This window comes from Microcaecilia unicolor, chromosome 10, assembly GCF_901765095.1.
Source record: "Microcaecilia unicolor chromosome 10, aMicUni1.1, whole genome shotgun sequence".
NCBI classification, from domain to species: Eukaryota; Metazoa; Chordata; class Amphibia; order Gymnophiona; family Siphonopidae; genus Microcaecilia; species Microcaecilia unicolor.
This window is the reverse complement of record NC_044040.1, coordinates 3,356,907-3,384,044: the sequence shown is the minus strand read 5'-3', so window position 1 is coordinate 3,384,044 and position 27,138 is coordinate 3,356,907. Positions and strand designations below refer to the sequence as shown.

The 27,138-nt window shown below is 43.7% G+C and overlaps 1 protein-coding gene across 3 annotated transcripts in view; it reads left to right on the top strand.

Moving 5' to 3' along the window:
• Positions 1-27,138, top strand: part of SEMA3D (semaphorin 3D) — a 259,118-nt gene that overhangs the window by 73,892 nt on the left and 158,088 nt on the right. The window contains exon 1 of one of the 3 annotated variants that reach the window (XM_030216330.1): positions 11,787-12,091. The exons of the other annotated variants lie outside the window; for them this stretch is intronic. The gene's annotated coding sequence lies outside the window, so the exon portion shown is untranslated. Of the gene's footprint in view, positions 1-11,786; positions 12,092-27,138 lie in introns of those variants that run through there. 3 annotated transcript variants of the gene reach the window in all.

Sequence of the window (27,138 nt, the reverse complement as noted above, 5' to 3'; positions counted from 1 at the left end):
TCATTTGGAAGTAGAACATGAGTTTATAAGCAAGCACCATACATACTTTGAATTATCATCTGTAAAGTGATGCAAGAACACTTTATTGACAGAAGCAGGTGGCACGTTACAGATTAGCTGTATTATTGAGGCAAAGCCCACTTTGTCAGATATATGAGGCTGGTAGTCAGGGTTGCTAATCCTTTGTTTATAAACAATGAGGATCTGGGTTCAGATGGATGCACCTAAGAAATAACTGCAGAGAGATACTTAAAGTATTTAGCATGTAACCCTTTGACTGCCAGATACATGTTAAATAGATATTGTGTGCATTTTCTCTGGCTAAAATTGAACCCCCACCTCCACGTCTTGAAAGGTTAGATCTCACCTTGCTAGCATTACAAAGCCTCCAGAAACCCCGACTCTCTAGTGATATCAGTTTACTCTGATTTCCGAAACGTTTAACAGCAACGTCATAAACCGTACATTTTTTTCGTAGGTTAAGTCAAGTGTTTCTTACATTGTAAAACAATGTTTTCATCTTTCCTTAACGTGCAGAAAGAAGAAAAGTTGGTTATGTTACAGCTAATTTACTTTAACACTGAGTAATCTGTGCTCCAAGGGCAAGGCTGAACAAGTTAATCAATATGCATAAACACAGCTGCCGGGGAGCTAAGCCCTGACACCAGCTCAGCCCTTCCCACCATTGTCTTTGAAGTTTTGTTTGAGAGAAGATGAGCATTTGTATTAGGAAACAGTGCATATACCTCCCTACCTTTCCCCATAAGTCCCGTGCAGTGAAATTTAGGGATCTGAATATGTATCCACTATAGGAGAGGTGAGGTGGGGGATATTGAAGTTGTAATCAGATGCTTCACAAATTGCAAACATTTACCAGTGGAAAGGAAGTTCTGAAACAGAAGGAGATGGTATGAGACTTGGGAGTAACATTAGAAAAGCTTCTTTCACTGATGGATGCACAGAGTGATTTCCCAATTAAGGGGGACATTTATCAAGCTGTGTTAGGAATTCTGAACTGTTGGGAGCAGTGGAGGATCTTCCTCTGTCTGGAACAGCCACCTGTGGTAACGATTGAGGTCCCCAGTTTCTAAATTCAAGGAGGCACGTACATTAATACAGAGGAATATTTTCAGAAAATGTTTGAAGGGGTTGACAGCACCGGGGGGGGGGGGGCGCTAAAATATGCCCCCTCACTCTGACTCTAGCCCCCCCTCCTGCAGAAGTCCAGATACGCCCCTGCATGCAGGTCCATTTTTCAGCGAGCCTGCAAAAAAGGCCTTCTTTTTATGTGGCTGGACGTGTGGCAAAATTAAAACGAGTGTGCATCCATTTTTGGCCTGAGACCTTACCGTCACCCATTGACTTAGCGGTAAGGTCTCACACATTAACCGGAAGGTAACCGTCAGCGCGTGTACACTGCCTATTACTGCCGGGTAAGTGCGTGTTTTGGCTGCACATCAAAAATTTTCTTTTCCATGTTTTATTTTGTTTTATTTCTATTGATAACATCAAAAATGGAATGACCGCCCGGGGCACGGGGTAGTTCCAATTTGATGCACATTAGATATGCATTGGCGCCTATGCGCCTTAGTAAAAGGGCCCCTGAATGAGAGAAATGCACGGCTCAACTGGTTGTGTGGTATCTGTTTCCCACATTTCTAAATACAGAACTTGTTTACAACTAATTATTATTCATTTAGACTCTCTCTGTCTGCCTCTCAGCTTTCCTTACAATGATAAGGAAAAAAGTCCCCCCACTTGCATCTTTTTTTTTTCGAGTATTTATTTATTTTATTTGTTACATTTGTATCCCACATTTTCCCACCTATTTGCGGGCTCAATGTGGCTTACATAGTACCGGAGAGGCGTTTGCCAGTTCCGGTATGAACAAATACAAAGTGATGTTGTGGTAAGATAAAGTTGCAACATGAATCGATTTGCAGAACATTGATCCAGTCCTTTTGTGGTAAAAGAAAATATTTATTTACAACTGGACAGTGCTGTGTGACATGAACAACTTGCAAATAAAGATATCCTGAAGCACCCTCTGAATAACCCCTTGTGATGGCTACAGTGAGAAGAGTGAACAATCTGATCAAAGAAAAGAATAGCCTTTTGTCTGCCTTCCAGGGCAATATTAATTCTTGTAGCTATGCAAACGATACCAATAGAACAGAGTCCTCAAAGATAACTGCAGATAAGAGTAATCTAGGATAATTAAGGAATTCAGATCTTAAGCTATCTCTAAACATTTAAGGCTTCTTATAAGAAGTGAAATTCAATGCTGTCAATGACCTGGAGACGTATAGATGGCCACTGTGATTCTTGGAAGGATATTTCTTACCCAGATGCCATGGTTCATTTTCTGTTACATTATTGGCATCATCACCTCCTCTACAGACAGGGGAAATGAGGAAAAAGAAACGGGGTACGGGAAGGATCAGGTTCTTAAAGATGATTGAATGAAATTGCTTAAGGACTGTAACAAGTCATCTTGCATTTGTGAGCACCGTGACACGACACCCGATGGTCCCAGGCCAACCTACGAAATGGATCTCATAAATTAGACCATATTTGAGTTTCACTTTTCATAATGAAGGACAGTTCCAAGGTACAGAAACCCTGCCTCACTCCGTACTAGAATATTGCAATGGGAGCTTTGGGTCTGAGCCCAAACCCCGGGGTAAGAATTGAACCGTGGCTTTAAGGCTCAGTAGAATAAATTATTCTCACAAATCAATCAGGCACATATCTGCGCAGCTGTTTTGCATAGCCATCTGTGCCCTACTTTTGCAATTAAATATGGATTAAAGTGATAATTTACTAAAATGAAATGTTCTCACCAAAGCATGATATTATCCGATATCAGCTTAATCCTTACAGTATGTGACATCGAGGAAGAAACTAATGGTTTAGCAGAGTATTTAATTACTTTAAGATGATGTTTTCTGTGGGGTAATAAAGCTGTAATTGAGCTCAGATTAAACACTGTATATGCAGCTAAAAGAGTTTAATCATTTGAAATAGAAATAAAACGGCATTCATCCAAGAAAGCAAAAGAGGTAAACATGAAAACATGTTTAGAGCAGTTCCCAGAAACATATAGATTTAAAGCTAATTGAAAAATTCATTTGCGGGAAGCCCAATGCTTCCTGACCATCGCTTGAGATTGTTCCATGTTTCCTTTGACTGTGTGCACACGTGAACAAGACATGATCGGAATCTAGTATAAGACTTAAAATGGTTTTGATAGGTCTGAGCCAGACAGGACTCAATCTAGAAAACTGGATTCTATGCCCAGCTTAATTCGGATAAGTACATTCCTGGATATGAGCCTGCAAATTGGTGGGAAAATGTGGTATATAAATGCTGCTACTACTACTACTAATAATAATAATTTTTCCAGAATTGCATATACTGTATATTTCCCTCTCTTTTTATAACCTTTAGGAGTCCTTTTACTACGGTGTGCTGAAAAATGGCCTGCACTGGTGTAGACACATGTATTGGACGCACGTAGGCCCGTTTTTCAGTGCACCTGCAAAATGGCCTTTTGTTTTTGGACTGAACATGGACAACATGCGGCAAAATAAAAATTGGCGCATGCCCATTTTGGGCCTGAGACCTTACCGACACCCATCGACTTAGCAGTAAGGTCTCACTCGTTAACCGGGCGGTAATGGTCTACACGCATAGAATGATGTTTACAGTCTGGTTTCTGGCGCGCGTAGTGGACACATGTAAAAACTGAAATTACCGCCCGGGCCACGCGATAGCCAGGCAGTATCTCCAAATTGACGCACGTTGGGTGCGCATAGGTACCTACGCGGCTTCGTAAAATGAATTCTTTCAAAAAGGCGGTAAATAAATCCTACTAGATAAAAAAATAAATAAAATCTATATAAATAAAATCCCCCCTCAGACGTTCTGAAGCTCACTCCATCTGTCCTGAACTCCTGTCCTCCTGGTAGGCTGGGCTATTCGGGCTACTCACCCTCAGTCTCAGCCACGCCCCATCTCTCTATATAAAAGGCAACACCAACGTTCTATGAAGCCTCCAGCCGGAAGTGTGAAGGGGGCGAGATATCCGGTTTCCCTATGAGTGTCTGCCCCGCCCTCTCTGTAACACAGTCAGTGAAGGAAAACAGCAGAGCACGAAATCAAATCGCTGGCTCTGTAACAGTGAAGGACTCAGAGGAGGGGAGGGGAGAGAGGCCAGAGGGCAGGGACACACACACTCCCACATGCACACAGAAGAAAACATTGCTAGCCCCCGTTTCATTTGCATCAGAAACGGGGCTTTTTTACTAGTCTGCACATAAAAAGCACCCTCAACGTTCTAAAGCACACTCTGAGGCTTCAACAGTTCGTATGTTCGAAGCTCTGTAACCATTTTTAAGCACACTACATCTCTGCCCCGCCCTGACCTATCAGAGAAGGGAGGAGTGTCACAGCTGTACCGCTCTGACCTATCAAAGGGAACTGAAACAGGAAAAGGGAGGAGCGTCACACCGAATGATGGACCTATCAGAGGGAAGTCAAATAGAAGAAGGGAGGAGCATCAGAGGCCAAGGGGACGGCCGTATCTAGTCTCATAGGTTTCCTTGCTTTCTTTTCAGTGTATTGCAGCTGCAGCCACTTAGGTAAGTCTAGCAAGCCTATCAGCTACTGAATACAGAAAGCAAAAGATAGCATGTGGGAACTTGCTCCATTTTGTTCTCTGGAATGCAGTGATTATTATACAAATGGTCTTGCTTTCATTATTTTGGTAGGGGCTGCCTTCATGACTGTCCACAGTCCCCCCAGTCCTGACACCTGACAGGGGGAACAGGGAAGGACACTCACTGTCTCTCATAAGCACTCGCACACACTCATTCTCACATACACACACGCTCTCTCACACACACACTCACACCCACTCTGTCACACACACACACTTGCACATTCTCACTCTCACACAGTCACTCTCTCAAACATACACACTCCGCGCAAAACCTTGCTAGCGCCCGTTTCATTTCAGCCAGAAACGGGCCTTTTTTACTAGTAAATAATAATGGTACTGGAGAAAATTGAAGTCGGTACTGGTTCATTACGTCAACTGAAGAACTATCTTACTGTTTTGCTACTACTAGTGTTAATGCTTAACATTTCTATAGCAACTACTCACTAAGGATCCCTTTTACAAAGCAGGACTAAAAAGTGTCCTTTGCACGCCAGTGGTGCACCTACAGGGGGTCGGGGGGGCCTGAGCCCCTCCAAAACTAGATCTGTGCCCCTGGTTTGGCTGGCAGGGGTCCTGAACCTCTGCCAGCTGAAGCGTTTTTTTTTCCAGTGCTGGTCTCCGGTGCTGCCGCATTTCCTGCCTTGCTCTCTCTTCCCCTCACATCCGGCATGTGCGTTTTAGTGAAACCGAGCACGTGCGCATTCTCAATTTCATTACAACGAGCATGCAGGACATGACATAAGGCAGTGCTTCAGCTGGCATGGGTTGCAGCCAAGGTATGTGTAGCAGCAGCGGCAGTGGGTGGGTGGGTGGGGGGTGGAGGGGAGTGGGACCAAAATGTGGCCCCTCTCTTTGGGCTCTGGCACCCTCCCACCTCAAAATCTGGCTACACCCCTGTTGCACGCCCGTACCTGGGTCTTTCCCGCACGCTAAAGCCATTTTTACTGCAGCATTAAAATGGCTGATTTTTTGAATTTTTATATTAATGGCCGTGGGCTACTGTTGCCATTAAAATAGATTAGTGCGTGAGCCCTTGTGTTGATTAGCGCAGAGACGCCCACTCTCCACCCCCTAGACACACTTCTCTGTGCTAATAAAAATAATTATTTAGCCTGTGTTGTGCACACACTAACCCAGAACTTAACGCAGGACGTCTGAACGCACCTCGCAGCTTAATAACAGGACCTTCTTAACGATGACAGAGCTTACGAGAGTTTCCATTGAGGAGCTCCATGAACTATGAAGACCACCCACCAGTCCCGTCTTCAGAAGCCTGAATTACAGAAAGAGTTAAAACCGTAAAGGGCTTTCCAAATATAAAAAGTGTTGTGATTATTTTGGGACTGACATAAAATGTTGTGAGCTCATGTTTCACAATCTCTGTAGACCTCAAACGGCAAGCGGTTTCAGCCTGTTCATCTGTCTTCAATACATTTGACAAATACTCAGCTGTAAATATTGTGGGCTGTTTGTTTGTTGCTGTTCCAGGCCCTCTCCAGGGAATAGATTGATGGTGTTCATTATAGCGTAACAAGCAAAGAGCAACAACACTAACATAAATCCACTCTTAATGGCCTTGTAATTCTAGGAAACAGCGCAGTGTTGTGTTACTTGGCCAGAAGTGTTGTTATCCTCAGATCGTTGCATAGCTGATGAGTTTGCATTTCTTGGTGGAGCAAAAACCAGATGAATCATGAACCACAGCTAGCATAAGTGTTATCGGTCCACACTTATATTAGCTGATGTAGGTTAAAAGACCAGAGATGAATGGAGGCAGTCATTGTCTTGTTGTCCTTTTCTTCCCGTTCTCTCTCATAGGTACATAAGTGTTGCCATACTGGGACAGACCGAAGGTCCATCCTGTTTCCAACAGTGGTCAATCCAGGTTACAAGTACCTGGCAAGATCCCAAAACAGAACAATACATTTTATGATGCTTATCCTAGAGATAAGCAGTGGATTTTCCCCAAGTCCTTCTTAATAATGGCTTATGGACTTTGCTTTTAGGAAATTATCCAAACCTTTTTAAACCCTGCTAAGCTAACTGCTATTACCACATTCCAGAGTTTAATTAAACCTTGAGTGAAGCAATATTTTCTCCGATTTGTTTTAAATTTACTACTTAGTATCTTCATTGAATGCCTCCTAGTCCTAGCATTTTTGGAAAGAGTAAACCAGCAATTCACATCTACCCGTTTCACTCCAGTCATTATTTTATAGACCTGTATCTTGTCTCCCCTCAGCCGTCTTTTCTCCAAGCTGAAGAGCCCCTTATCCGCTTCAGCCTTCCCTCATAGGGAAGTCGTCCTATCCCCTTTATCATTTCCGTCACCCTTCTCTGTACTTTTTCTAATTCTACTCATTGCTTTGATCTGATGAAGGGACCCTTTTGCCCTAATTCTATAAATCCTTGTTCCACAGCTTCCTTGCCATTGAAAGAAGCTTGATTCCTATGCATTTATGTCATGGTGGGGATAAATATTTAGCTGGCGATGGTGAGCATTGTTCTGACCGCTGCTAGTGTTATTCCTGGATGTTCAATGCCGGGTCATACCGGGCTTCAGCCTTGAATATCCTGCGTTTTGTGGAACCGGCTAATGTATAGCTGGTTAAGTCGATATTCAATAATTAACCGGTCATGTGCTACTGCATAAAAATAAAAGTATGTTTTATGTGGTCTCATTTATACTAAGTGCTGGATTTTGGCATTTAACTGGCCGAGTGTTGATTCCGCCTCTGGAACAAATCTTCCCCCCAAATAGCTGGTTTTCACTTATGTACTAACCACTAATTTTCAGTGGAGATAACCAGTTAGCGGCCAGTTGCCGTTTCTGGACAGTTATATTGTGTCGAATATCGATTAGGTGGTATTTAAATGCCTTAAACATGTATACCTGGAAGAGAGGCAGAAAAGGAGATATATGATATGTCTCCATACGCTTTCTGAGGAAGACACTCAACCATTTTAATAGCCACCCTCTGAACCGACTCTGATTTTTATCCTTTTTAAGGAGCAATGTCCAAAAACGCATGCACCACTCCAATTTTGCATTAATGAGTGGCCATTACAACAGATTAGTGCCTGAGCTCTTACCACCACCTATTAAGTGGGCAGTAAGGGCTCGCGCATTAAGCAGACGCTAATCGGTTAACACACAGCAATGTAACACATAACACGCTCACTCTCCACCCCCCAGACACACCGCTGCTCCAGAAAATACATTTTATTTTTTAGCATGTGGGTAGCGTGTGCATATCTTGAAATTACCACGGGATGCCTCGGCACACCCCGCGCTATGCCATTTCTTGCTGCGCTATGCAGGCATTACTACTTACCACAGCTTTGTAAAAGGGCCCCTAAGTCTGCGAAATATATACCTAGGCGTTTTGGGAGACCCGTTTATCCAGTGTGAGAACCTAGTCCATAAAATTATCTAAATCTGAGTTATTAAGCACAAAGGTGTCTGCAATTCTTCCAACAAAGGGCTCTGTAAAAGGATATCCTGCCCATAACCTCTCTCCCATAACGTGTGTGTATGTATGTGTATAGATATCTCTCCATGAGTGTATGTTTGTGTGTGTATGTATCTCTGTGAATATATGTATGTGTATGTATGTGTTTATATGTATCTCTGTGTGTATATCTCTCTCTCCATGAATGTATGTTTGTGCATGTATATGTGTGTGTATGTTTTTATGTGTGTGTGTGTATGTGTGTTTGGTATTGTAGCTCTGTGAATATATGTTTATGTGTGTGTATGTTTGTATGTATGTATGTATGTGTTTATATATCTCTCTGTGAGTGTATGTTTGTGTATGTATATGTGTGACTGTTTTTGTATCTGTGTGTAAATTTGTGTATGTTTATGTATATGTACGTATGTTTGGTGGTGGATGTGTGGAATGGCCTCCCGGTGGAGGTTGTGGACTGTATCAGAATTTAAGAAAGAGTAGGACAGGCATGAGGGACCCCTTAGGAAAGGAAGAGTTAGTTGTTACTGAGGATGGGCCATTTGGCCTTTATCTGCCATCATGTTTCTGTGTTTCTATGTGGGGGGTGTGTCTGCATCTCTCTGTGAATGTATATTTGTATATGTATCTCTGTGTATGTTTGTATGTGTATCTGTGTGTGTATATCTCGTCTGTGAATATATGTTTGTATATGTACATGTATGTGTGTATGTATGCGTCAATGAGAGCACTCTGGAACAGTGGCGTAGCCAGACAGCCAGTTTTGGGTGAGCCTGAGCCCAAAGTGGGTGGGCACAAAATTTCTCTGCTCCGCCGTCCCTCCACCACTATACCCACCATTTCTCCCCTTCCCCACCTATCCCCTCTGTATGCAGCATGTGTCCCTCCCCTCCACCTCATACACAGCCAAGACTTCTCCCTTCCTCACCCCTCCGCTGCATCTCTCCCTTTTTCCCCGTGCATCTCCCTCACCCACCAACCAAGCCTCATCTTTCCATCTTCCCTCCCCCCTGTGCAGCATCTTTCTTTCCATCTTCCCTTCCCCCTGTGCAGCTGCTGTGTCCCCCGTCTTCCCTCCCCCATGCGACATCTTTCCCCCATCATCCCTCCCCCCCATGCAGCTGCAGCATCTCACCCTCCTTGCAGGCCCGCCCAGCAGCAGAGTTCCTGATGGCGACTCTACTCGCAGGCTCCGCTCGCAGTCGCAGCGATTCCCACATGCTGCCTGCCGGCTGCCGCTCAACAATCTCCTTGCGCTACTAAGCGCTAACCCGGAAGTCTCTCCTGCAGAGGAGAGACTTCCAGGTTAGCGCAAGGAGATTGAGCGGCAGCCGGGACTGGCAGGCAGCGTGTGGGAATCGCTGCGACTGCGAGCGGAGCCTGCGAGTAGAATCGCCGTCAGGAACTTTGCTGCTGGGCGGGCCTGACCCGAAATTGGCTGGGCCCGGGCCCTCCCATGGCTACGCCCCTGCTCTGAAGTATGCGGCTCAGCTTAAATTCCTGCCAGGGAAGTCTCTTAGGAAGGGCAGAGCCTCAAGAGGAAGGGGCAGTGCTGAGTCCAGAGCACCATTCACTCTCTATTATTTTATTCTTTCTTTATTGTACTTGTTTTACTGCTTATATTGACGCAGAGTTGAGCGTTTTACATTAAAATACTCAAAGCTAAGAGACAGCAATGAAGATAATCAGCTGCGAAAACTGACTTAAAACATGTGCAGAGTTAGAAAAGATTATTTATCTTTGGGAAAGAGCTGAATAATGCAGTTAAATTAATGGAACAGCAGTAAAGTGTAGTTACACAGGATTTGTCATGTTCACTCTATCACAGAACAAATGAGGAGTGAAGAGCCATTAGGAGAAACCTAACATGTTTTATTACATAGATTTAAACCGAAATCAGAACACAATTCATCAATTAAAAAAAACAGATAAGGACCTTAGGGATGAGTTCTCCGATTATAAGTATACTGAGCAGATTAACTAGACCTGGATGAGCTGAAGAAAGGTCAAACGAAAATTAAGCTTAAAAATTCAACTTCAAAGAGGCTGATGATGAGAGAGTACAATTTATGCCTGGGTCAGAATGAGACCTGAAATTTTGTTTGACTTATTTTTACTTACGGTTTTTATTGTTTTGTGTTTTAAATATCTTTTCCTTGCCTGATGAGGGGGAGGAGTGGGAGTTCTTTGATGTGGGATCAGGGGAACTTTGGCATGGGAGGGGATTCAAGATGTGGGGAACGTTGGCATTGGAGGTGATGGTGGGATCGGGAGAGGGGGATTATAGGAAGGTGCAGCTACTTCCTGTGTGAATTCTATGCTCGGGATACATGTGTAGGTTTGCAAAATAGAAATCCTATATGTGTATTATTTGCAAATTGAAAACCTGCACTTGTAGGTGTGGACATATGAACTGATGGAGGTTCTTTTTTTTTTTTCCCAAAAATGCCTCTAAAATGTAAAATGTGTGTTGTGTTTGTTCCTTCCAGCCATTCGTATTTTTGAACAGGCTCTCTGTTCTAAAATGTTTAAATTCCATGTGTCTCTCTATATAAAAAAAGCTATAAAGTAAAATAGATATCAAAACTTAGATTTGTGCAGAGGTGGACCTCAGAAGGGCACTTTTCTGAACTTCAGTGTGTTGTGAAAAACACACCTCTCTCAACCTCAGTGTGTTCAGTTCCTTGCAGCCTTTTGTCTCTTAAACTTTCCAAATTACACTCTTCAAGTTCCCAGGCTGTCAACCCACTGCAGCTGTCAGGAGCACTTCCAAAGATTCATCATGAACCTGGATTTTCCCCAGTCCGAGATTAAAGTGACATCTCAAATGTAAAATAGAAAGTCAATATTTTTATTGGAAAAGTTAAAGGATTTTCTAATGCGGCTTTTTGCTTTAATTATTCTTTAGAAGCATATTGCATGCTTGCCAGCTTCTGAGGCTTTAGGTGTGTCTGAAGGGAAATTTCTGGATGCCTGAATATTACCTCAGTTCCAGACTCCCACAGATGTTGCAAAGCCCTCAATAACGGAAGCAGTGCAGTACAAACAGGAGAATTTGCTGCTTCCTTGTGAAAATAGTCAAATGAACAGTCCAGGAACAACAGAATTGATTGGAAGAGTTATGCTGGGAATGAAAGAATGTTCTCTGTAGATGGAAACATTGCCATAGTTTCTGGCAGGTGATATGTGACTTATTCTGAGACTCAGCAAATCCCTTAGGAAAGTCATTGCAGGAGAATGAGACCTTGCAGTTTTGTTTTTCCATTGTGCTGTGCAGATCTAGATATGTGATCAAAGCGTTGGTCCTAAACCCCTGGCATAAAAAGACTTTCAGATGGAGCACATTTTGACACAGGGAAGGGCACTGCTGGTTTTACGGTGCCTCTCTTTCTGCTGATACCAATAGATTTGTCATTTACACTGGCGTAGGCAGCAGGATGAGCTAGGCTAGGACACTCAAGGCCCAGCCAAGTTTTGATGCTTGTGTTTATTTCGCTAGCTAGTCCATCTTTCCAGGTAACAAAGTGGTTTACAAATCTTCTAGAGAGAGAAAGAGCTCCCATTGCCAATAGGACAGGGATAGGACAGTTAGAACACAGAGATATTAAATGACAAAGCAGCTACTTGAGCCAACCCACTCACCTCAGAGACATCCCAGCTGATCCTCCCTTGAAAGAAGACTCAAAGAAATGCCTTCAAGGCTACTTTGAATGTCTTGTTTTAGGATTCGGTCTGAACAGAGGATGGCTAAGAGCTCCACGGAGTGGGAGCAAGGTGGAAGAAGATAAAGACAGTAGAGTTGAGATGAACAAGAGACATTGAAGGAACCTTCACACAGATTTTCATCTTGGGAGATTAGGGTCCTAGCAGGAACATCGCGAATCATTAATGAAGACAGGTAAGCAGTACCCTGCATAAAATGAAACACGTGGAGTTAGCTTCTAGGGTGTAAGAGGGGGCAGGGGTTGAGGTTGGTTTCTTTGGAACCCCCAACCAAAAGGTGTTCTGCTGCCCTGCATATTGGGGCATTTGTTGTGGCTAAGCTAGAACTCAGATTTTTGCTGTTGATTTCAAGACTATTGGACAGACACGACAAATAATTATCAGATTTATCACTGGAATGCAAGATAAGTTGTGTTTCAGTTTCATACTCAAAAATCTAATTCTTTAACACTATTTGTAGAGAGTAGCTTAATGATTAGTACAGTGAGCTGAGATCCTGGCTGGATTTGAGTCCCACTGCAGCTCCTTGTGACTCTGTGCAAGTCACTTAACCCCTTCATTGCCCTAGGTACAAAACTTAGTCTGTGAGTCTGTTAGGGACTGGGAAAATACCTGGATATAGGGCCAGATACTATAAGTGTGACCCAAATTTGGGTGTTGAAAAAAAAGGAATGCTATTCTATAAAAGGTACTGTTTATCGAATAATGAATAGCGCTGGGATCCACGCTGAAACCTTGCATAAATCCTTATAACTAAATTAGGTGCAGATCCCTTGAAGTCTATAATATTGTCCGCATCTTTAGTGAACACCCCTGACTTGTTAGCACACAATTATTTGCATCAATTGGCTTATTAAACTGCATGCATAAATTGGGCATGTGCCCAAACTTGTCAAGGGACATCCAACTTTTGGGCTTTCCCTAGTCCCACTCACAACATGCCCCCTTGATATTTGGACAAACTGCAGTGTGACATATCCAGTTAGCAGAAAGACGTTTAAGGCATTTTGAGATGTCCGTCTGCTTGGAAAATGAGCACCACAGCTAGTCAGGTTTTCAGGATAGCCAGAATAAGTACATAAGTACATAAGTAATGCCACACTGGGAAAAGACCAAGGGTCCATCAAGCCCAGTATCCTGTCCACGACAGCGGCCAATCCAGGCCAAGGGCACCTGGCAAGCTTCCCAAACGTACAAGCATTCTCTACATGGTATTCCTGGAATTGTGGATTTTTCCCAAGTCCATTTAGTAGCGGTTTATGGACTTGTCCTTTAGGAAACCGTCTAACCCCTTTTTATTTTTTATTTTTATCACTTTACGTTTTTACATTTTCTCCCTCCCCCTCACCCACCCTTCCCCTTCCCGTATCCAGCTCTAACCCATACTTATTCTATATATCCATCTTACTACTTCACGTTACACTTGTGTTATACTTCTGTTTCAAATTATCACCAAGTACTCTGGTAGAACATAATTGGGGCTCACCCTCCTTTAAACTTACATTCCCCTCCCACCCCCTTCCTCTCCTACTTCCCTCCCCCTCCCTTCTTAACCTCCCACTCCAGTGGTATATTGTTCTATACATCCTTGTTTACTATGCACTTGTTTACAGATTTACATATTTAATATGGGTCCCTTTGCCATTGCAGGCAACGTCAACCAGAATGGAGTCCATATCTTGCAATAGTCCACCTCCTTAAAGCTGGAAGTGTAGTCCACCACTCTCCTCTCAAATCTCATTAAGCAAATCATTTGGCACCTCCATTGTGAGATTGCTGGTGTTTTATTTGTAATCCATTCGGCAAGTATTACTTTTTTTGCTATCATGGTTGCACGAATCACAAATCCCCGAAATCCTGCTGGCGTTGGAAGAGCCAATCTGGGGCTCCCAAATAGCAAATGTATGTCATATCTCCATCCGTCACCCCACATGATAGAAACGGTCTTTAATAGGGCTTTCCAAAATTTCACTATCTTGGGACAACGCCAAAACATATGCCCCAAAAGTACTCCTGGTGCGCCGCACTTTGGGCATCTAACCCCTTTTTAAACTCTGCCAAGCTATCCGCCTTCACCACGTTCTCCGGCAACGAATTCCAGAGTTTAATTACGCGTTGGGTGAAGAAAGATTTTCTCCGATTTGTTTTAAATTTACTACACTGTAGTTTCATCGCATGCCCCCTAGTCCTAGTATTTTTGGAAAGCGTGAACAGACGCTTCACATCCACCTGTTCCACTCCACTCATTATTTTATATGCCTCTATCATGTCTCCCCTCAGCCATCTCTTTTCCAAGCTGAAAAGCCCTAGCTTCCTTAGTCTTTCTTCAATGAACCGGTATAAGAGAAATCTGCATGCATTATCCTCATTGGATGCAAATCTATCTCATGCATATTCATTGTGGGTATCCTGAAAGCCTGATGTGTCGTGAGAACTGTGTTGAGAACCTCTGCTCTATAGAGTGCGAATCTATGGCAAGTGACAGATTACACAAGCATTTCAGGGGAGGAGAAACTGCAGGAACTAAACGTTGACTATCAAGGCTACAGGATAAATTATCGACCTTTAAAGTCAAGTAAATAACAGAGCATTAATAGAACTACTCTTGCTAATATTGTCAAAAGTTCCTGATGTTCAGGCAGGAAGCAAAGCAGAAGACCATAATTAGCCCAAAATGTGCTGGTATAGATACCACACCTATATAATTTGTGGTTGTAAGATGTTTACAGTTCAGTGCATATCATTTGTACTGTATTTTGCCATAATAAAGGATTTAAAACTATTTATAGCCTTCTGGAATTTTAGCTTTTGGATTGAGACAGTTCTTTTCATTCAGCAAAATTCTTGAGCGACATAAGTGTATTAGAATATCATAAAAATACGTGTACGTTACATGACCATTTGTCACCCGTATGACCGTAGTGATTTTCATTCTCTCATTCTTTCATTCTTTATGTCCCGTCAAGACTATGGCAATATTATTTACACCGGACTACCATGTACTTCATTAAAGAAACTCCAAACTCTCCAAAACACTGCTATCAGATTACTATGTCAAGCACGCCAGCCAGACCACATCACACACCTACTGAAACAATTTCGGGAGAAATGAATGTGGATAATATCAGCGTCGGGTTCACGTTCAGTGATACATGTTTTATGAGAGGAATTTGGAAAGTTGCTCGAACAGACGCTTCGATACAAATATTTGCATCATCTTTGAAAGACGAAAATAAAGATTGCTGCATTATTTGATGTAAATATAAGAAGTGAGCATCCATATGGTGAAAAGACTCCTGATGCAGGCCTGATAGGCCGAAACACAGCTGTGTCGAGTCTGACTCACCCACCTCCTTATTTTAAATTTTAATTTTTATAATTTTGTTTTATGTTCAATAAACTTGATTTTATAGTATTTATAATAGAAGCGTCGTCTTCTTGAATCTTCACTGTTCTGTTTATTCTTTATCTTACCACAACATCACTTTGTATTTGTTTACACCAGAGTCTGTAATGCCTTTCTGGTACTATCCTGCTTATAATCGAACGAGAAAAACGCCCAAGTTCCGACCTAAATCGGGAGATGGACGTTTATCTCACAAAAACGAAAAATGCGGTATAATTGAAAGCGAACTTGAACGTATTCAACTGCACTCCATCGCGGAAGCGTACAAAGTTGACGGGGGCGTGTCGGAGGCGTGGTGAAGGCGGGACTGGGGCGTGGTTATCACCCGAACAGAGATGGGCGCCTTTCGCCGATAATGGAAAAAAAGTATGCGTTTGTAGCTAGAATTTAGGGCACTTTTCCTGGACCCTGTTTTTTCACGAATAAGGCCCCAAAAAGTGCCCTAAATGACCAGATTACCACCAGAGGGAATCGGGGATGACCTCCCCTGACTCCCCCAGTGGTCACTAACCCCCTCCCAGCACAAAAAAAATGATGTTTCACAACTTTTTATTTTCACCCTCAAATGTCATACCCACCTCCCTGGCAGCAGTATGCAGGTCCCTGGAGCAGTTGTTAGGGGGTGCAGTGGACTTCAGGCAGGTGGACCCAGGCCCATCCCCCCCTACTTGTTACAATTGTGCTGCTTAATGCTTAGTTGTCCAACCCCCCCAAACCCACTGTACCCACATGTAGGTGCCCCCCTTCACCCCTTAGGGCTATAGTAATGGTGTAGACTTGTGGGCAGTGGGTTTTGAGGGGGATTTGGGGGGGCTCAACACACAAGGGAAGGGTGCTATGCACCTGGGAGCTCTTTTACCTTTTTTTTTTGTTTTTGTAAAAGTGCCCCCTAGGGTGCCCGGTTGGTGTCCTGGCATGTGAGGGGGACCAGTGCACTACGAATCCTGGCCCCTCCCACGAACAAATGCCTTGGATTTATTCATTTTTGAGCTGGGCGCTTTCATTTTCCATTATCGCTGAAAAACAAAAACGCCCAGCTCACAAATTGTCGAATAAAACATGGACGTCTATTTTTTTCGAAAATACGGTTCGGTGCGCCCCTTCACGGACCCGTTCTCGGAGATAAACGCCCATGGAGATAGGCGTTTGCGTTCGATTATGCCCCTCCACGTAACCCACATTGAGCCTACTAATAGGTGGGAAAATGTAGAGTATAAATATAACAAATAAATAAATACTACTTACAATGTCAACATAATGCATAATAGAACATTTTAATAGACAGCGTAGGGTATAAGCAAAGATGGAACATAGAGGGGGTCTTTTACTAAAATTGGGCGTGTGCTAAATGTTAGAGACGCCCATAGGATTGCATTGGCGTCTCTAACATTTAGCGCACACCCATTTTTAGCACATGCTAAAAACATGAATGCGCCTTAGTATAAGACCCCCATAGATAGGTAAGAGAGTAAGAGGAGTGAGAAAAATAAGGTGACTCATTTAAAGAAAGTTGCACATGAGGTCAGAAAGATGATTAATTAGAATTAGAAAGCTGTATAGCAAAAGTGGAATTCTAGATTGTAAAATTTGATGGTCAAGCGTGAGTACATTATCCTATAAATGATAAGAAGTCAATGCTCCTTTACAAGGAAGATGGAGACACCTTCATATTTTTTAGCACCATAAATCAATTTGACTGTGATATTTTGAACTACTTGTAGCCTGCGGAGCTTGTATTGGAGGACGCCTTAGGAAGGGAATCAGAGTGGTTAAGATATGACATAATTAGGGAGCAAACCAGTAACTAGGTCATGCCAGGTAAAGAGTGGGTGATGTATTTGTTTGAGTGTATAGAAGGACTTCTGTATCAAGGATGAAATGTGAGCAGAGAAGGTAAGGCAGTTGTCCAAAGTAACCCCTAAGTGTTTGATTGAATCCTTAAGTGGGATCTGAATGTCATGCATCTTGGGAAGGGAGGGTAGTCTAGCAGGTCCACAAAAAAGGGAGAAAACAGCTCCTGTTTTGGAAATATTCACTTTCAGGTAGTTGCAGGAACGCAAATCAGCAATAAGGTCAACATTAGGTCTGGAATGATGTTACCTATCCTTTGATTATATTCACTTGTGTTCACCCTTCCCTCAATAATCCTGACCAATTGGAAATATTTTTTCAGTCAAGGAATAGTTAAGCCCTAGAACTCTTTGCCGGAGGATGTAGTAGAAGCGGTTAGCGTATCTGGGTTTTAAAAAAGTTTGGTCAAATTCCTGGAGGAAAAGTCCATAGTCTGCTATTGAGACAGACATGGAGAAACAACTGCTTGCCTAGGATTGTTAGCATGGTGTGTTGCCAAGGCTTGGAGAAGAGATGGCTGAGGGGAGACATGATAGAGGTATATAAAATAATGAGTGGAGTGGAACAGGTGGATGTGAAGCGTCTGTTCACGCTTTCCAAAAATACTAGGCCTAGGGGGCATGCGATGAAACTACAGTGTAGTAAATTTAAAACAAATCGGAGAAAATCTTTCTTCACCCAACGCATAATTAAACTCTGGAATTCGTTGCCGGAGAACGTGGTGAAGGCGGATAGCTTGGCAGAGTTTAAAAGGGGGTTAGACGGTTTCCTAAAGGACAAGTCCATAAACCACTGCTAAATGGACTTGGGAAAAATCCACAATTCCGGGAATAACGTATAGAATGTTTGTACGTTTGGGAAGCTTGCCAGGTGCCCTTGGCCTGGATTGGCCGCTGTCGTGGATAGGATGCTGGGCTCGATGGACCCTTGGTCTTTTCCCAGTGTGGTATTACTTATGTACTTATGTAATTTGGGTTTCTGCCAGGTACTTCTGACCTGGTTTGGTCACTGTTGGAAACAGGATACTGGGCTAGATGGACCAGTATGGCTACTCATGTTCTTAGTGTCATCTTTCTTTCACAGGAACATGCTAGAAGGTTGGTGAGTAGGCATGCTTTCCTTACAAGCTCATTCATAACAACATCACAAGCACTTCCAATGCACCACAGTGCATCCTTAATAAGGAAGGATTTTCTGAAGTTTCCATAGCTATAGGGATCTTCAATGCTTACAAGCTTCTGTATGAATTCTTTGTGCTTTCAGCATTTCTTGTGACAGGTATCTCCTTTATTAAGAAAGGTACAACTAGGTGACAATAAGTGGCAAGTCATATGGTGCCACCATAGTAACATAGAAGATGACGGCAGATAAAGATTTGTACAGTCCATCCAGTCTGCCCAACAAGATACCATATGTAATGAGTTTATGCGATGAAGCTACAAAGTAGTAAATTTAATATGAATTAGAGAAAATTTTTCTTCATTCAACATGTAATTAAACTCTGGAATTCGTTACCAGAGAATGTGGTAAAAGCGGTTAGCTTAGCTTGGTTTAAAAAGGGTCTGGACGGCTTCCTAAAGGAAAAATCCATAGACCATTATTAAATTGATGAGAAAATCCACTGCTTATTTCTGGGATAAGCATCATAAAATGTATTGAGCTTTTCAGGGATCTTGCAGGTATTTATGACCTGGATTGGCCACTGCTGGAAACAGGATACTGGGCTTGATGGATCTTTGGTCTGTCCCAGTGTTGGCAATACTTATGTACTTATGATGAGATTCTTCATATGGATACCTGGTCTTGATTTGTCCTTGCCATTTTCAGGGCATAGGCCATAGAAGTCTACCTGGCACTGTCCTTGTTCTAAATTTCTGAAGTTGTCGAAGCCCCTGAAAAGCTCCACTCCAGTCCATCCAAATCTATTCAGCTACAATCAGGGCAGAGACCTTAGAAGCCTTGCCAAGCACGGGCTTTGCTTCCCAATTAGTAGTGTTGCTTTCTAATCTCCGCTAAGCTTCTTTGGATCCATTCTTTCTAATCAGGATTCCTTTGTCTTTAACCCATGCATTTTTGAATTCCATTACTGTTTTCATTTCCACTATGTCCCGTGGAAGGGCACACCAATGTTTCAGGAGGCAGAGTAGGACAGCTGTCCAGCAGCAGCAAGTCTGAAATTTTTCCAGGAGCCTAACTTGCCTGGAACGATTAAGGGTCCCGTGCACAAAATGTTTATCAAACTAGTCACTGTTATTTTCTTGTATGTCGGATATATATTAGTGACCAACGATTTGCATTCGTGTGTGCTAAGTACATTACAACATTCCAAGACAGTCAGCTTTCCTGTGCTTTTATTCATTCCACATGCTGATCTCTCATCACTGCACACAAGGGTGTTATGTGGTCAACATTAGCAGACCAATTCTATTTCATCTGTATCGTCAACTTGTTTTGCAATTAACATATGAGCAAAATATTCCACATACTTCTCTACAGCCTCATGTAGATTGGCAGATTGTTTTCAGAAAGGAAACAATAATTTTTCTGCCAGGTCACTGACCTGGAACCTTTTAGAACTCATTTCCTTTGCCCCATTGCAGTTGTTGGGGAAGGTAGAGGCTGGCACGGGTCTTGATGTGGTATCTTTTTTTGTTGTGGTTGTTTTAGAAAATTAGCACTGAAGAAGGAAATGCCACGGTGACTCAACCTTATGAAGCCAATAATCACTTTCAGTTGTAGTGTTTCACTATGAAAATATCCAGTGTTTTCTTTCAATATTAGCCCTGACACAGGCCCACGTCCCCTGTGGCTTGGGCAAATCACTCACACAGAATTCTATCCACAATTCTGAGGCCTTCATAATGTTTTGCATTTAAATATCCCCACTAGAGAGCTTCTTTCAGCAGAAAACTTAAGAATCTTGCCTTTTGGTCCTTAACTTAGAAATTGTCTTTTGTCCAAAACACAGCATTCTTGTCCTGTGTTTGGAAAATTGCTTTGTGACCGAGTCTTTTTAAGCAACTTCTCTTTCTTTAAATCTTCCTTTCACTCTTGAACTTGTTGAAGACAGCAGCTGTCTATTGATGATGGACTCGCTCCTGGACTTTGCTTTCCATACTCTCTGTTTAAGGGTATTTTGGGTCCTTTTCCGCTGGCACACCACTGTAACCACTGCAAGAGATATTGGGAATGGGAAAGGAGCAACTCTGCTGATCTGCTGTGGCTGCAATCATCATTGTCTTACGTTGTTTGTAGAACATAAACGTAATAGATCATAACACTGAGATAGTGATATTTTCCAGATAATGGATCTTTGAGTGAAAGGCACTTTACATAGTAACATAGTAGATGACGGCAGAAAAAGACCTGCACGGTCCATCCAGTCTGCCCAACAAGATAACTCATATTTGCTGCTTTTTGCGTATACCCTACTTTGATTTATACTTATGCTCTTCAGGGCACAGACCGTATAAGTCTGCCCCGCACTATCCCCGCCTCCCAACCACCAGCCCCACCTCCCAACCACCGGCTCTGGCACAGGCACAGACCGTATAAGTCTGCCCAGCACTATCCTCACCTCCCCAGCCCTGCCTCCCAACCCCGGCTCTGGCACAGACCGTACAAGTCTGTCCAGCACTATCCCCGCCTCCCAACCACCAGTCCCGCTTCCCACCACCGGCTCTGGCACAGACCGTATAAGTCTGCCCAGCCCTATCCCCGCCTCCCAACCTCCAGCCCTGCCTCCCGATCTTGACTAAGTTCCTGAGGATCCATTCCTTCGGCACAGGATTCTTTGGGAGCAGGTCTATAAATTGACAGTCTAGGTGTCCAAATGCTGTGCGCTTTGCTCCAATTCTACGATGGCATCGAGATTCCATTATAAAATATAAGCTTAAGGTCTGCATTGGTGAACTCATGTGTAGGCGCAACCCACTTATACCATGTGACATTGTCAGTCATAAGTTGGTCCAGTGGAGGGGCATAATCGAAAGGGGCGCCCAAGTTTTTCTGAGGACGTCCTCGCAGGACGTCCCGTGAAGGGGCAGGAAAACCTGCATTATCGAAACAAGATGGACGCCCATCTTTCATTTCGATAATACGGTCAGGGATGCCCAAATCTGGGAATTTAGGTCGACCTTAGAGATGGTCATCCTTAGACTTGGTCGTTTCTGATTTTCGGCGATAATGGAAACTGAGGACGCCCATCTCAGAAACGACCAAATCCAAGCTCTTTGGTCGTGGGAGGAGCCAACATTTGTAGTGCACTGGTCCCCCTGACATGCCAGGACACCAACCGGGCACCTTAGGGGGCACAAAGCACTTGAATTCTGGCAGGCACAAAGCACAACTTGGAATCCCTATGGACAGAAATTCCATGTGTAAAGGGGAAAAGGATAGTGATTGGAGTGTACCTGGGCAGGATGAACAGACAGATGTAGAAATGTTATTAGAAATTTGGGAGGCTAACAAATTTGGGAGGCTTGCAGTGGACTTCATAAAATGCTTCCAGGTACATAGCTCCCTTACCGTGGGTGATGAGCCCCCAAAACCCATTACCCACAATGGTACACCACTACCATATCCCTTATGGGTGAAGGGGGGCACCTAGATGAGGGTACAATGGGTTTGTGGTGGGTTTTGGAGGGCTCACATTTACCACCACAAGTGTAACAGGTAGGGGGGGGGGGGGTTGGGCCTGGGTCCGCCTGTCTGAAGTGCCCTGCACCCACTAAAACTGCTCCAGGGACCTGCATACTGCTGCGATAGACCTGAGTATGATATTTGAGGCTGACAAAAAATATTTTTAAAGTTGTTTTTTTGAGGGTGGGAGGGGGTTAGTGACCACTGGGGGAGTAAGGAGAGGTTATCCCCGATTCCTTCCGGTGGTCATCTTGTCAGTTCAGTCACCTTATCGTGGCTTGGTCGTAACAAAAAAAGGACCAAGTAAAGTCGTCCAAGTGCTCGTCAGGGACGCCCTTCTTTTTTCGATTATGGGTCCAGGACGCCCATGTATTAAGCACGCCCCAGTCCCGCCTTCACTATGCTTCCGACACGCCCCTGGGAACTTTGGTCATCCCCGCGACGGAAAGCAGTTGGAGACACCCAAAATTGGCTTTCGATTATACCGATTTGGGCGACCCTGTGAGAGTTACACCTAATCACATTGACCACCCTTCAACATCTTCAGTCCTTCTGTGACTGTTCTCTTGTGCTTGACTGCTTAAATATTTTAAATTTAAATGCTTTACTTTTTGTCTATTAGATTGTAAGCTCTTTGAGCAGGGACTGTCTTTCTTCTGTGTTTGTACAGCGCTGCGTACACTTTGTAGCGCTCTAGAAATGTTAAATAGTAGTAGTAGTAGTAGTAAGGACGCCTATCTTGCGATTTGTGTCGAAAGATGGGCACCCTTCTCTTTCGAAAATAAGCCTGCTAGTGTCACCACTGCTTTATAGTGTTCTATGCATGTATCTGGGAGACTTGCCCATTGTCCACTCATGCTCCGCCATGTGTACACCCCCCTCCCCTGCAATTAGGCGCTATGGCTCTTAGGTGCTACCTTATAGAAAAGCACCAGTGCACGTGGAAGCATATTTTCAAAGCACTTAGATGTACAAAGTTATGTGTAACTGGAAGAGAAATTTAGGCTCTTAGGTAGAAAGATCAAATCCAGAACCTCTAGGGTAGCATTTTCAGAAGTGCTCTCTGTTCCATGTTCAGGGCCCAAGAGACAGGCAGAGCTCCAGAGTCTCAATGTGTGGATGAGGCAATGGTGCAGGGAAGAGGGTTTTAGATTTGTAAGGAACTGGGCAACATTCTGGGAAAGAGGGAGCCTATTCCAGAATAATGGGCTCCACCTTAACCAGGGTGGGACCAGGATGCTAGCATCAGCATTTAAAAAGGAGATTGAGCAGCTTTCAAACTAGAAACTGGGGGAAGGTCAACAGTCACTCGAAAGCACATGGTTCGGAATAAGGTACCTTTCAAATATACCACCAAAACAGGGAAGTTAGAGTATCCCAATAGTGAGGTTGCAATAGAGACCAGGTGATTTTAAAGAACAAGCAGACAAAATATTGCAAATTAACACTGTCAAGTACTGAGCATCATGTAAATAGGAACAACAAACATAGTTTGAAATGTCTATATGTGAATTCCAGGAGCCTAAGAAATACGATGAGAGAGTTAGAATATATTGCATTAAATGAAAAATTAGATATAATAGGCATCTCTGAGACCTGGTGGGAGGAGGATAACCAGTGGGACACTGTCATACCAGGGTACAAATTATATCATAGTGATAAGGTGGATCGGATTGGTGGAGGGGTAGCATTGTATATTAAGGGGGGGCCTTGAATTCTGGCAGGCACAAAGCACAACTTGGAATCCCTATGGACAGAAATTCCAAAGGGATAGTGATTGGAGTGTACCTGGCCAGGATGAACAGACAGATATAGAAATGTTATCAGAAATTAGGGAGGCTAACAAACTGGGGAACACAATAATAATGGATGATTTCAATTACTCCTGTATTGACTGGGTAAATGTAACATCAGGGCATGCTAGGGAGGTAAAATTCCTTGATGGAGTCAAGGACTGTTTTATGGAGGAGCTGGTACAGGACCCAACAAGAGGGGGCACACAATGAAGCCACAAAGTAGTAAATTTAAAACGAATTGGAGAAAATGTTTCTTCACTCAGCATGGAATTAAACTCTGGAATTCATTGCCAGAGAATGTAGTAAGAGTAGTTAGCTTTAGTGAGGTTTAAATAAGGTTTGGATGGCTTCCTAAAGGAAAAGTCCATAGACCATTATTAAAATGGACATGGGGAAAATCCACTGCTTATTTCTAGGATAAGCAGCATAAAATGTATTGTACTTTTTGGGGATCTTGCCAGGTACTTTTGACCTGGATTGTCTACTGTTGGAAACAGGATGCTGGGCTTGATGAACCTTTGGTCTGTCCCAGTATGGCAATAATTATGCACTTATGTACTCATGAGAAAGAATTCTAGACCTAGTCCTTAGTGGAGGAATGATCTGGTGAAGAAGGTAATGGTGCTAGGGCCACGATAACAGTGATCTTAATATAAGAACATAAGAACTGCCATACTGGGTCAGTCCAATGGTCCATCCAGCCCAGTATCCTTCTTCCAGCAGTGGCAAATCTAGGGTGCAAGTACTTGCCAGAAACACAATTAGTAGCACCCATTCCACGCTACCAATCCCAGGGCAAGCATTGGCTCCACCCATGTCCATCTCAATAGCAGGCTATGGACCAGGGGCGTATCTGGACTCTGGCGGTAGGGGGGGCCAGAGCCAGAGGGAGGGTGCACATTTTAGCCCCCCCCCCCCCGGCGCCACCAATCCCCCCTGCCATTTCCGGACCCCCCCCCCTCGCCACCAATGACACTCTCCACCCCCTCCTGCCGCCGCCAACCCTCCCCCGCTGCTGTCACTTACCTTTGCTGGCGGGGGACCCCAACCCCCCGCCAGCCGAGGTCCTCTCTTCCATGCAGGCTGCAAGTTGCAACGCTTCCTGTTCTTCTGAGTCTGACGTCCTGCACATACAACGCGCAGGACGTCAGACTGAGTTCCAAATTCTGAGTCTGGCATCCTGCACGTTGTACGTGCAGGACGTCAGACTCAGAAGAACAGGAAGCGTTGCAACTTGCATCCTGCATGGAAGAGAGGACTTCGGCTGGTGAGGGCTTGGGGTCCCCCGCCAGCAAAGATCGGCGACGGGTTGGTGGCGGGCGTGCGGGAGGGAGGGGGAGGTGGAGAGGGTCGATGGTAGGGGGGTCCAGGGCGAAATCTGCGGGGGCCCAGGCCCCTGAGGCCCCACGCAGATACGCCCCTGCTATGGACATTTCCTCCAGGAACTTGTCCAAACCTTTTTTAAACCCAAATATACTAACCACCGTTTCCACATCCACAGCTCTGGAGTAAGTACACACAGGATGGTATTTCTGATGCATTTAAATCGCACCTGCCTCTTGGTGCTACTTTACATGATTGCCCCTTTTACTTATTAGATTACAAGGTAAATACAAATATTTTTCAGACATCTCTAGAAGTCCTTATTAAGTCCAAACCATGAAATTCATTGCATGGAGTTCTGAGCAAAGAATACACACGTACATGGATCTTCTCAACTTTGTCTGAGAGATGCTCAAGGACTTTATCCAAACGCCAGCAGTGCCCTCTGAACTCACAGACTCTCATAGGGTAGAGAATCTTGCACTGGATTCTCTCAAGTGGTCCCCCATCTATCATTGCCATAACAGTGAGACCACTAGCATCTGATTCAGGGCAGGAGGGAATCATGTGAATTCTGAAGATAGATCTAACTCTGGTTTGCTGCAGATAATTCTTTCCCCACCTGTGATGCCAAGAATACTGCCCTGGGGTTGAAGTGGCTAAACAGTCTAGTGAGTGGGCAATGGAAGAGGTTCTGAGTTGAGGAATCAAAACTCTGGTCTTCCCGTTGCACAAGAGGCAGATTAGACAACAGTGAGATACATTTTAAGAAGTGGGGTAGAACTCTTGAAGCTGTTTATTCTCTTTTAGGCACAACGGGTTTTCCACCCCCCTAACTTGAAATGTTAAATCTGAAGGGAAGTTTTTTTATCGTGAGAATAGAGCAGGATTAAAACTCTAGGAAGAATGTAAGAGCGGTGGGGAGGGGAAGCCCTTAAAGGAAGTTAAATTGGGATCCTATTCAGTACAGCTGTTTGATCCTTTCAGAATTCTTGCCAGTTGTCTATATTCAATGTATCTAAAGCTGGGCCTGAGTGAGAGCTAAAAGTTCACATCAATATATTTAGTGAAATTAGATTTTTTTTCTAGTGGTGAAACTCAGAGCCAGTCACCGTGTGATAATTGCATCGAACCTTTTAGCAACGTTTCTCCGATAATGCCCCATTACTGTCTGACTGTTCATCACATCCCTAACTTCAAATTGAGGGGCCTTTTACTAAGCTGTTTAAGCATCTACGTGTGCCCAGCGAGCGCCAAAATAGAGTTACCACCCGGGTACCGCGTGGCTCTTGCAGTAATTTCATTTTTGGCGCGTCTGATACACGCATTCAAAAAATAATTACTTTCGGACGCGTGTATTGGATGCACACCAAGTGGCATTCGATGCACGTAGGTCATTACCGCCCGGTTACCGCGTGAGACTTTACCGCTAGGTCAGTGGCCGGCAGTAAGGTCTCAGACCCAAAACGGACTAGCGGCAATTTTCATTTTGCCGCACGTCCATTTTTGGCAAAAATGTAAAAAAAGGCATTTTTTTTTACAGGTGCGCTGAAAAATGATTCTGCGCGCGCCCAAAACATGCGTCTACACTACCGCAGGCCATTTTTCAGCGCGCCTTTCTTAAAAGGCCCCTTAGCATCATCCAGGCGGGTTTTCTGTTTTTTTAGATAGTTTTACAATTTTATGAAGATGTTAAACGGATAGTTGCATGTGGTTAAGAAAACTATCAATTCTATTCCTTACATGTAATTTGATTCTTCAAGGAGACCCTTTACACAACAGTCGGGCTTTGTAAGTCTTCTATTTGTCTGCAGTGCTTGAAAGAGACCACCCTGTAGAGATGACTTCTTTAATCAGGGACCCCCGTGAAGGCAGAACGGCAGACTTATCCTACGTTATATTTTTCCACTTTCAAACATACACAGCACAAATTTACAATCTGCTTTTGTTGAACAGGGTTGTTGAGAAATAGATATGGATGCCATTTCATTTCATTATATACATTTAGGGGACAGAAAATGATTTCTCAACAGTAATATGACAGCTATTGCTGTGTCTTGTTGGCCTGAGAAACTTTCGATTGCCACTGCCGGGTAATAATAGCAGAATATTTACACCATGTATAGAATGTTCGTATGTTTGGGAAGCTTGCCAGGTGCCCTTGACCTGGATTGGCTGGTGTCGGGGTTAGGATGCTGAGCTCGA